At 38.8% G+C, this 13044-nt stretch overlaps 1 pseudogene; it reads left to right on the top strand.

Annotated features, from left to right (window-relative positions):
• Nucleotides 1–13044, top strand: part of LOC138886265 (probable indole-3-pyruvate monooxygenase YUCCA10) — a 329636-nt pseudogene that overhangs the window by 103758 nt on the left and 212834 nt on the right.

Here is a 13044-nt window from a genome sequence, read left to right as displayed (position 1 = left end):
GAGCCTGGAGAAAGACAGTGATTAACTCGTGGTCATCCATGGGTGGCTTAGCTCTAGCTGCCTGCTCTCTCCATTTGATAGCATATTCCCTGAAACTTTCAGTTGGTTTCTTTTTTAGGTTAGAAAGGGAAATGCGGTATGGGGCGATGTCGATGTTGTATTGAAACTTTTTGACAAAGGATCGTGCCATGTCATCCCAGACGTACCAGCAAGATGTGTCCTGATCCAAAAACCATTCAGATGTTACTCCCGTGACGCTTTCCCCAAAATAAGCTATAAGCAATTCCTCATTTCTTCCCACACCTCTCAATTGGTTGCAATACCTTTTCAGGTGGGCTATGGGGTCTCCATGTCCATTGTACTTTTCAAATTTGGGAACCTTGAAACCAGGCGGCAAGTGGACATCGGGGAACATGCATAGATCTCTGAAGGCAACGCTCTTTTGACCTGCCATTGCTTGCGTGTTTTTCTACCGTTGTTCTAATCTTTTTACTCTTTGGGTTATTTCTTCCTGTACTCTCTTTTGTGCAGGCTTCTCGATGTTTACAGGAAGCTCAAACGAGTACGAGTGGTACTCGGGAGAGTGGTGTTGTTCTTGCTGTGTAGCAAATCGTGACTCGTGACAAGACTGTCCTTGGCTATTGGCCCAGGCTTGACACATTTTGGTCATTTGTTGTTTCAGTGTTCTATTTTCCTCAACCACAGTAGACCCTTGTTGAATCCTCTGACCCTGAGTCTCTTGAGCACTCGTAATAGCTTTGATGTCAGTTATCATTTTCCTTGGATCTTGTGTTTCCAGCTTACCACAACCGACCACCTCAACTTTCTTTACAATTCAAAACAAAACATGTTAGAATGGATTGGGTCGGTCCTTATTATTAACAACATCTTTTCCATTTTTTTATTCAATTCTTCTTTTTTTTTTCTTTTTTTTGTGGTCGAATCCTATGTGGATTGACTACGTATCGTGACCCCGCACGAATCAGACCAGGCATAGTTCGTGCAAATAAAAGGTAAGCGACAATAAAATATTTTTGGAATTTTTCATTTTCATAATAACAACAAAACTGACCAACTTAACGATGAAATACAGACTCAAAAATCAAACGATCCATATACTCTAGTTAAAAGAAATACAAACGCAAAACCAAAATGATAGATTCATTCCCCTTTATGCCAACTTTGACCCAAAATCCGAACGGTATTCACTTGACCACTGACTTTTTTTCTTGTTTTTCAAATTAAAATAAATGACCCGGTATTGCAAACACGACCTTTCAGCACCTCGGGGGCGAAGATTTTAAGGCTGTAAGGGTCAAAAATCAAAAACATGACCAAAGGTGGCTGTTTATGCAAAATCAGCCTTCCGGCGTCCCGTTCGGGAACATTTGGCTATTTTGACAAAAACGGCATCACCCGACTTATCTATAACGAAAATTTAAATTATTATTATATTTGTTTTTTGACATTTTGGCTATTTTTAAAGGGGAGGTTGGACCCGATGGGGGTTGTCTACGTATCGTGACCCCGCACGAATCAGACCAGGCGTAGTTCGGGCGAATTAACCGAACTATTTTAAAACATGACACTTTTCCATTTTTATTTTTGGCATTTCATAAGCGAATAAAAACTATTTTTAGAAACAAGACTCTCTTTTTTCTATTTCTTTTCAACAAATAAAACAGCCTATTTTTCCAAGCTAAAAATAACAGACTCTTTTTTCTTTTTCATTTTCCACAGACAATAAAACAACCTATTTTTCCAAACTAAAAATAAAAGACTTTTTTTTCTTTCCTTTTTCAACAAATAATGAAACAACTTATGTTTTTCAAACAAAAATAAAGACTCTTTTTATCTCTTTCTTTTTCAACAACCAACTTTCCAAAATTAAAAGACTCTTTTTTTTTCTATTTTTCTTTGCTTTTTTTTAGTAAAACAAAATAAAACATTTTCCTTTTTTTATTTCCTCAAAATTTCGGCAGAGTTTCGCCAGTAATTGGTCATTGATTTTTATTTCTAAAATAATCAATTAACTCCCTAACTGATATTTCTTTTTTTCTCTTTTCTCTTTTTTTTTCTCAATTTTCCATCATTCCCGAGATTCAGAAACCGGTCAACATGCAGCTTCGAAACAAATATATGTACAGAGCAAGTAGGATGTATCAGGATTGTCTTTTCATTTCAGGTTGCTAGTCCTAGACGGACCCAACCCCTGTGTTGAGTCCGCTAAGTCAAATGCAACGGGATGCAAATAAGTGTTCCTACTAGGGATCCGGTAAGAAGTCACGTTATTCTATGTTCAAAACCTGGGTCGGTGTTCTAGACTGTGTACCTGAGCGGACAACTCGAGTCGAGGAGGGGGTAACTTACCGGGAACCAAAAGGCCATCCGGCTTCATAACTTGTCCGGCCTCTTTCTTATTTCAAGGTATGACACTAACAGAATAGGGAGTCTCAACCAGTAAGCACATCCCCGGAGGTGAAGAGAGAAGGGTGTCGGCACAGTTTATATACAGTTCAGATAATATCAAAGCGGTAACATTTAGCACATTCAGCACAAACATGTAGGAAAATCAGATACAATTAAATACAACAATTTATCTATGCTCGAATTCTGAACCCTGAACCAGAGATTCTGAGTTTAGTCCCCAGCAGAGTCGCCAGAGCTGTCACACCTCCTTTTTCCTACACCCCGGAAAGGGCGTAAAGGAGTTTTTCCAATTAAAGGACAATCGGAACGGGATTTAATTATTAATTATTCAGAGTCGCCACTTGGGATATTAATGGTATCCCAAGTCACCGGTTGAGCCCCGAACCGAGGAAAAATATGACTCTGTTATAGTCCGCGAACCAGAAATCCGAGTAAGGAATTCTGTTAACCCGAGAGAAGGTGTTAGGCATTCCCGAGTTTCGTGGTTCTAGCACGGTCACTTAACTGTTGTATTTAATTTTATCTGATTTTGATACATGCTAGCCTATGTGCTTTTATTTATAGACCGCTTTTATCATTATTTTTAACGAGAGTTGCAACGTCGTGAAAATGTGTCTCGAACCACGTCACATCAATGCACCCGTGGTTATTGACACATTCCAACTCCGTTGAGATTTGGACTTGGGTCGCATCAATGCGCACCCGAGTTTAAGAAAGTAATTTTATTAAAAACGCTCCTAAAGGGTCTAACGCGTTGTTATCTTTAGGGAAAGCCGCGAAGTTCGCTAAATGGCCATCCCAAATTCTAATCATTTTTAATAACCATTTATTGAGGGCCCCACATTTATTTATTTTTGTTCGGTGAGGCTCGTCTCAATTTGTGTACCTCTTTTCTATCATTTTATTTTATAAGAATTGCAACGTCGTGAAAACGCGTATCGAACCCCGTCGCAATCAATGCACCCGTGATTGTCAACATATTTCGACTTCATCGAGATTTGGATTTGGGTCGCATCAATGCACACCCGAGTTTAAGGAAAGTAAATTTTAAAATACGAGCCTAAAGTAACTACGCGTTTTTGTAAATTTGTGAGGGCCATGGAAATTCAACTAAACGGAACGCCTCGATTTCTAAGGATTCACATGTTAATTAAATGAGGGCCATGCATTTGAGATTTTGTTTGGCACGACACCCCTCAATTTATTCTAACCAAAAGGTTTCTAAACTAGCTCGTGAGGGCCATAAACTATTCATTTGGCTAATATGCCACACCTCAACCCATTTTTACCATAGAACCAAGCCAAGCATCCAAATTCAACGACAAGAGATCTTTATGTTAGTGAGATGGCTTATTGCAGAAACTTCAATTATCTTTGAAAGGACACACGATTCATTCAATTAAGGACTAAATTCCAGCCTTTAAGATTTAGAAGAGAAAAAAGAAGTCAACTCCAATGATAGTCCAAACTAGCTTCACATCAACTCTAATAGACTAGGAAATCCAAAAAATGACAAATTAACTACGAGGCCAGTATGATAAGTTCATCTCCTGAGTGCTTACGCCAAACAGAGGAACCTTTATATAACATATGCCTTATGTGCTTTTGTGTCAAAATTCAAAGAACAAATGCAAACCAGTGGATCAAAAGAGGAAGTGGCGTCTAACAAAATCACCCACTTTACAATAACCAGAGAACATTGTGAACCAAAAGACAACACCCCTCAACGGCATCCTTTTAGACAATTCAAACGCCACAAACAAGCCTACTGAAAGTTAGCACCAATTTCGATCCTTCAAGTTCATAAGAAAAAGGGACAAAGCTATAAGTACAAATGGCCGAACACTCTTTTAAGAATTAATACCTGTTTTACACATGGCCACCAACAAATAAATATAACAGTTCTATCTCAATTTTTGCATCAAACGAGTTGGTGAATTAGCTCAAACGATCAAAATAATTTTAATTAAGAGTAGAGATTCCTCCTCAACATATCACAAGCAACAAGAATTCACACAAATCTTCACATTGACCCATAATTATAAGAAATACACGAAATGAAACAAAGGACGAAGAATAGGAACCTTCGAACCTCGACGAACTCAGAATGACAAACATGACCTCGAAATACTGTTTTGTTTTTCTCGACTCCAAATCGCAATCGAAACTCGCCGGAAAATTCAAACTAAACCAGAAAACGGACCCAGCGAACACCATGGTAGTAGCTCATGATTTTGGAGTTGTTTCGAGCTGTTTCGCGTTGCTTTGATGGCGAAAGTGGTGAGCTTACACAACTGGTTTTGAAGCTATTTTCATGGCTGGTTTCGCTTTTAAGGGTGAGGGATTTGAAAGGTGGAGAAGATGAAGGGGGTCTGTTCTCGGGTCTTCAATGGCGTTACTTCAGTCTGAAGAGGACGCAAGACAGGGAGGTGGGGGTTGTGTAGTTGGTTTGTGCTGCTGAAGAAGATGACTAACGGGGGTCGTTCGGAGAAGACGGAGACGGGGGTGGGGGGGGGGGGGGTCGTTTCCTTTCTGAAAATCAGTCGCTCCTTCTGCAGATTTTTAGGCGTCCCCCTTTCTTTAGTCTTAGCCTTCTTTTTATAGTGTAGAGTCTAGGTTGTAGGGTTTTAGGTTAAAGGGTATGGGCCTAGGAATTATGGGTTTGGCAATTGTGGGCTAGGTCCAAAATTAGGCCTAAAGACGGGTTGCTCGAGCCCAAGCTCTATTCTTTTGCCGCGAATGAGATTAAAAATACGCGCCCATTTGTTAATTATTCCTACTATTTAAATAATTATTAAAATAAAACTAACCATTAAAACAAATCTATTTTTGGTATTTTCAAAATATCACATTAAAATAAAAATACGATACTATTGTTGTATATATTTTTAAGATTTTTTTTAATTAAAAATGACTACAAAACATAAATGAACCTATTTTTGTGATTTTGTTTTCTTGTAATAAAATAGAGTAAAAGAGTCAAAATTACTTAAAATATCTATATTATGCCTAAATTAAATATTTTACGCTAATATATAAAAAATCTTGGGGAGGGTCAAAAATCACATGTCTACAGTGAGGTTCTGAGCATTTGGGAAGTTGACATCTGGAGTGGTGAGGGAAAATGACAGATTTGCCAGATTCCGAACCTGATCAAGTTCCTCTTGGAACTTCAACAGCTTTTGTTCCAGTTGGGATGCATTCTCTTTGGAAACCTAGTACCATGGGCATGAGTGACCTCTACCTGTTCAGTTGAGTTCTCCTTTCTGGTATTGTTCAGATCTTCCATCTTCCCTTTGTTCTTATTTCTGACAGGACTAAGAGGAGGAGAGAGTGGGGGGGGGGGGGGCTGGATCTCATTGAATAAGATGATCTTGTCAGAGTGCACGAACTAACCTTTGGGGAGGGGGAATGAAAAAGTAAAAACAAAAAGGTAACAAGTTAGTGAGGATTATAAGAAAAATTGCGATATTAAACATATAGTGCAAAAATGTAAATTGTGTCCTATTTGGGAACCTCTCTTGTGCCCGAGGTAGGCCTGGCGACAAGTTTATTTGGAGAACTGAGAATGCTAAATGCCTCATTTCATTGATTAAAAATAGACGAGTCCCAAATAGACAGAAAATAACTGGAAGTAAAGTAGCACTAATGGCCGTTGGCCTTATTACATTTTGTAAAGCGAAAAAGGAAAAACTCCTATCTACTTGGTCCCAGAAGGACCTTCCCCAGACTCGACATCTTTGGCTCCATCGAACAGCTTTCCCAGCTCGCGAAGTCCCAACAGTAGGTAGGCTTTGGCTAGATGTCCGCCATCGTTTCCCTCAGCATTCTGGCAATCCTTGATTCTTTTGAGAAATTTCCTTTCCAGTTCTAGTATACCCCGCTCCAAGTACCCCAGTCACTTGTTGGCAGTGACAGCCATGTCTTTCCACTCTTCAATCAATTTTTGGTTGGCTTCCTGTATCTCACGGTGCTTGCTTTTGCATTCCTGAATCCTCTTGCGCAGTTGATTGTATTTGACCTGTGCCCCGACCCTCTCGTCTATGATCCTATGACCCCTAGCAAGTCCTGGCTGACCCAGACCGTCGTGATTAGATTCTAACCAACCTAAATAGTAGGGAGCACAACCAGCATAGTATCTGCCTGGTTCGATAGTATCTCTTCCCATGATGATCTTGCAATGCCACATATGCTGAGCTTGGCACTTATAAGGACTGTCATCAGCTTGGAAGTTGGCCCGAAAGTGACTCATCTTGTCGACTCTTGGTATAACCTGCTTCCTACCAGCCTGTCTCATAACTCGAAGAGGGATGTAAGGGTAGATCCCTCTCAAACCGATTAATATCAGAAACAGTGCATCACTGGATCGGGCGATAAACTCATCGGTAGGGAACCATTCAAACATCCATTGTATTTGATCCTCAGTTAGGTTTTCAAACAGCTTTAACCATCCTTTGGTGTCTTCTGGTTGGACGAACATGTTGGGCATGTAATTCATCTGCCTTGGATGATGGAAAGCTATATGATCATCCCAGTCCCTTCGCTGAATCTCTTGTCGGTATTCACCCCTTTGGAGATGTTTTATGAGCTTGAGCTGGAGTAGCAAATTGCAGCCCTCAAAGTGTCCGGCTCCTCATTGACGCTTCTCCAAGGATCGATATATCTCCGTAATAGTCATGGGCACAATGCTAAAAGGTTGCCCACCAATGCCATCCATCAGAGTTTTAGTTACTATAGCTAGCCTGGTATGGATCCTTGCTTTCTTCATTGGAAACACTATCAACCCCAAGAAACAAAACATAAATACAAGACCCTTCGGTGAATATGCCCTAATGATGTGATGGCAAATTCGTCGGGATAGGTATGGTAGGACTTGCTGTTACCATACCTCTCATACAAGTAGTCTAAGGGAATGTACGACTCTTTCAAGCATGTCAAGTTTGGATTCTTCTTTAGACCCATCATTTTGAGGAAATACCCTTGCGGTTTTCCGGCATTAACAAACTCGAAGTTTCCCATGGTATACCAGCTAATACTCCTATTTCCTCCAGTAGGGGTGTCATCTTAATGTCCCCAAAGCGGAATACAAACCTATCACAATCCCAGAACAGAGTAGCAACTTCTATGATCTTGTTGTTAGGTTGGATTTCCAGGAGAGAATGTAGGCTTTCTAGGTATTTCCGGACAAGAGTCTGATCACTGGAATAAAGATCCTCCCACCAGCTTAGCAATTTTGGGTGGATGTTGGTGACCATGCCGAATCTGGGGACTTCGTGCCTCATATTTCTGCAAGACAAAAGGGTTAGGCCCTTTACCCCCACCAGACTCGACTATTAAATATCAATAATTGGCATAAAAACATTTAGTTCTCCAAATAAATGCACAAAATGTGGTAGTGTTCGTTTGGATTTTAGGGAAACCCAGTGGACTTTGGATAAGGCTATCTTAAAGAGTCATTATGCGGACAACATAACTAACTCGGCTAGGTTTGACCATGATACATGCACAATTAAATAGAGTAAGTTTTCTATAGGATTTTAGACTGGTACCCTTGAGCGGAAAACTCAAGAGGGAAAGGCGCAGAACCATCGACTACACCGTTGATCGGTTGGTTTTACCGCAAATATGCCTTTGCTGGATTTAGGGGGTGATAATATCGGAAAAGCGCAACCACTCATTATAAGCGTTGCTATGGTATTTTGTTTGGCACGAGTAGAATATGATGTTGAAAACATGTTTATGCAATAACTAAAGCAGGTTGTCACGTATTTGCACGTTGAGAAAGCAGTAAATACAACAGTTCTTCATAATTTAAAGCAGTAATAAAGGAAATCAGTAAAGGAAAGCAGTAAAAGAAATAAAGAAAAGAAACAAAAGACAAGTCAGTTTTGTAGTTGAAAAGGGGAATAATAAAGGAAATCAGTAAAGGAAAGTAGTAAAAGAAGTAAAGAAAGGAAACAAAAGACAAGTCAGTTTTGTAGTTGAAAAGGGGAATAAAGGCATATAAATAAAATGTCAAGCCACAATAATAGTCTGAAATGGTAAAAGCCTAAAAGATCCCCAGCAATGTCGACATGCTGTCGCGCCCCCTTTTTCTCGCGAAATCGGGTTTATGACATTTGGGAGGACAACTCATTCCCTTTTTGGGAATTTGGGTTTGAATTGAAGAGTCTCCACTTAATGATTAAGGTGCATTAGGACACCAAGAAGGTTTGATTTGAGTAACCAGAGATTGGGGTAAGGACTTGAAATTATCCCAAGGGGAAGGTGTTTGGCACCCCTCAGAATCTACTAGTGTGGTTCCCAGCCAGACTATTATTGTGCATTTAGGTGCAAATAACATGTAGGTAAATAAAACTTCAAATAAGAGGGGATTTTCACATAATGGTTACAAACAAAATTGGAAAGAATGAAAAGAAAGCTAATTTTCTTAAAAGAAATAGTTTGAAATCATTAGAAGAAACAAAGAAACAAAGGGAAAAGGAGAAGAGGGGGTCCTAGGTTTATTAATAATATGGATCACCCACACAACATCCGACAATCACTCCTCAGTGAGGGGCTACACGAGACGTTATCGCATGGTCATCATATCCATATCTATCCTTCCCAACCTGTTAAGGTATTTAAAGCGCGGATGATCTCGATTACTTATTGCATGTTATTACCCGTCCCAATCCTATCAGTCCAGGAGGCACTTAGGACTACTTATCCTAAAAGGGGAGGGATATTGGGCTTATTTGAGGTTTTAAAAGGTAAAAAATCTAAGGCGGCATACAAAAAATGCATTGCACATTTTAGGGAAGCATATAAACAAACAGAGGCTCAGTTATACCTCTTTGAATAGAAAAACGCACATAATTAGCATCGCTTTCACATACTGTTTAGGTCTGATTAAATACCAAATATGAGAGAGAGTTTAAAAGTTAAGGCAGACTAATTTATTACATAATTCAGATAAGAAGCCCAAATCAGGCCTGCCTGCTGGTTGTACTTATTAAAATAGATTCAGTTTATAGTTATTACCCTAAGGCTTACCTAAGTGTTAGGACGAGGTCCTATAGACATGATATCTACTGAGTTTAGAAGGTAATAAGACATTAAAACTCGAGACAAATTATTTGAAAACCCTATAGGCATGCTTGCTAAACTTTGGTTGAGTAAAGGACTCAGATTATCAGAAGAAAGGCAGAATTAACAAATTGATTACAGGTTCTACAGATGATAGTACATATTATTACTGATTCTTAGATCTGGCATTAAGGGAAGTGAATCAGATTCATTCAGAAACTCCTATAGGCATGCTTTCTATACATTGTTGATTTTAAACCTTATAGACGTAGTATTTGGGTGCATAAGCTTGTTTTCAAACCTATAGGCATGATATCTAATGCAGAAATTGTTTTAAACCTATAAGCATGATTTCTATATGTATTTGAATATGCAGAATTGTAATAGACCTATAGGCATGATTTCTATATGTATTGGAATATGCAGAATTGTAATAGACCTATAAGCATGATTTCTATATGTATTTTTATGTGCAGAATTGTAATAGACCTATAGGCATGATTTCTATACGCATATGCAGAATTCAAATTTCCAAATACTTAGGGACATGATTTCTATATGAGAGAATGCAGAATTTAGAAATACCTATAGACATGCCATCTATGTGAGAGTTGCAGAATTCAGAATGACCTATAGGCATAGTATCTACCCCTTGCATACATAGTTACCCGCCGTTTTCACTAGTCATCCCCAAAAATTTATTACAAATTATTACAGCCCGGAATGAAGTAAAACAAATACATCAGAAAATATAAATAAAAGTACAACCAAAGGAGAGCTTGATTCAGACTTCATGTCTGAAACATGAGGTAAACCAACTCCAAGGGATCATGATCCAAATCCTTTCTCCCATTTGAGTGTGTCCAAGTTCCCTAAGAGCCTCAAAGGGACTCCGGGCAATGCTCACACCCAAATGTATAATCAGATTAGGACAAGTGCAGCGTGGAAGGGCCAGCCCTCAAGTGTCCAAGTTCAGAGGGAACTCAAAGGTTCCAAGGCAAGGCTTATTAGAGGGGGGCAGAACTTAAAGACTAAGAAAGTGTGCAAGTGTAGAATAGACTACTAAAGGGGAAAAAGAGAGGGAAACAACTACTAATAAACACACATAGGGAGTTCAGGGGGGTATGAAAATTGTGAAGAGCCTATTGCTTAGGCCAGGACAGGCTTCAAGCATGCTCAGCAATGGAGGATGCTAGCATACTCTCAAACCTGCCAGAACACACTATTTAGAGGCTAGGATCCCAAGGGATCGAGTTTAATTCATGGACAATAACTTGTAGTATTGCCATGCCTCAAACCATAGCTTAAACACATAGGGGGCAGGGGTTTGGGATTCATAATAGAACAGGCAGAATGAGATCAGTATTGTTGAAACACATAAAAGCACTAAGCAGACAGGGATACAAAAGCAGTAAATAAACACATTGTTGCGATGCTAAAAAGCTTAAATCAGGACATACCAGTTTCGAAGAAGCAAATAAAGAAAAGTAAGTAGTAGGTCTTGTAAACATGCCACAGTACAAGCAACAAGAAAGAATATTTTCTTTAGAGTGTAAGTGTAAGTTCAGAAATACTATGAGTGATGGTGTGTTTGTGTCAATGAAGAACATGTATTTATAGTGTGAAAACAGGCAGAAAATAAGGCAAGAAAATAATTATGAAACTGTGTACCAATTAAAAAATCAATCATTATAAGAACTTCCTTTAATTACGGAGTTTAAACTTAAATGGTAATGGACAAAAATTATTTAAGGAAGGAGATCAAGTAAACATCTCGTGCAAAGTAGACAATTAGGGGTAAAATACATAGGTGTTTAACTAAGGGAAGATTTAATGAAGAATCTTTGAAATACACGGTTAACCAAATAAGGTAAGAAACAGAATAAACCAATCAGTACATAGTAAATCAAGGAGTCAGGAATTTGAAATTATAAATAAACCAAGTCAGAAATAGGAGAATCGAAAGGCTAAGGGAAAGTTCTCAAATCAACCCAAGAATCAAGGAAATCAGTAAAACAAGAAAAGAATCAATCAAACTTACACAAGGAGGTCTGAAATCAGTCCCAAATTGAAGGTCATTTTAGAGGGAAATTTAGCATATAAAAGAGTGCATAATCTAAACCTTAGGCATGCAAGGTTAAACCATGTCAAAGAGAAGCATGCGATACTAACTACAAAGTCGGTAGATGGTGAAACATGATAGTCACATAGGTCAACTTAGTAATAGGGAGAAGAGGGCATCAGAAGCATGCAAAAGAGTTCAGTAAAAGACCTTTTTTTGAAAATATGGTCGAGTTCTACTGATAGCAGGTAATCAAAACCACATAAGGCAACAGAAGTTGAAACAATGATTTCGAAACTCAATCGAGTAATAGATGAAACAACTTTAGAAACTCGAATAGGTCTAAAGAAATTCGGGTTTTGAAGCCAAACAAGTTTAGAGATAAGGAACAAACTAATCACATAGCAAATAGTCTCAATACTCGGATGAAACCCAAAATCTAGGGTTTTCCCCATCATTCGAGTATAGAGATGAAAACAAGCAAATCAGGCAGAAATACTAACGAAATAAGTTCAGAAATCTCAAAAGAAAAGGAACTGAGACTTTTAACATGCATATTCTAGTAGAAGAACAACATAAGAAACACGGTAGAAGAACAACGTAAGAAACATAGAAGAAGAACAACGTAAGAAACATAGTAGAACAGGTTTAAAAATCAGAAGAGCTTCGAAATAAAGTAACAAAAACCCTAAATCAGAAAAGACAAAGGTTTTGAAAGTAGAGTTTTGAAAGAGACCATGAGAAAACGTTTAGGATCTTAGAGAAAACACAGATCTACAAAGGATCTAAGAGAATCGGAAGAACCTTGAAAGTTAGGGTTTCAAACGAACCCAGATGGTGAGAAAGTCTTGGAAAAACGTTGGTCTAAGCAGGAGAAACAAGGAGTCAGGCTTGAATAGCCATAGCTGGCCGGAACAAGGTTGAAGATGACCGGAGACAGCATAACACTGAAATGGACCAAGGTCTGGACCAAACTTCTTCAAGGTTTGATATTGAAACTGCAATAATCGAGCATATAGGAGTTACAGGAGGTAGGTACAGGACTTTAATAGCTTTGGAGGCCATGGATTCAGGAAATTTTAGGGTGGTGATTAAAGGCGGAGGCTAGGTTTGAGAGAGGGTTTGGGAGAAGTGGGGATTCAAGGGCGGCTATAGGTGGGAAGTGATTAGGGTTTGGGGGTAATGGGGAATTAAAAAAGGTAAGGTTAATTGGTGGCCGTTGATCATTGGGATATACTAATATATGCATATATAGGCTACTTTGAAGGTATTTTGCATATTAAAATATACAGGAAAAAAAATTGGGTATCAACAATAACTTATGTTGTTTTGCAACCACTCATGTATGAAATTGCGCACTCGGTAATAACTATGCGCCAATGGTCAGTGATACACAGAGGGGTTATAAGGGAGCCAGGATTGCTCAGTCATTGTTACCACGTGTTTCCAAGATTGAAGATGCGGAAGTATTGAGAGATCACCCA

The sequence above is a fragment of the Nicotiana sylvestris genome, chromosome 2 (genome assembly GCF_000393655.2).
Source record: "Nicotiana sylvestris chromosome 2, ASM39365v2, whole genome shotgun sequence".
NCBI classification, from domain to species: domain Eukaryota; kingdom Viridiplantae; phylum Streptophyta; class Magnoliopsida; order Solanales; family Solanaceae; genus Nicotiana; species Nicotiana sylvestris.
The sequence above is the reverse complement of the archived record's forward strand: the minus strand, read 5'-3'. Positions and strand labels throughout refer to the sequence as shown.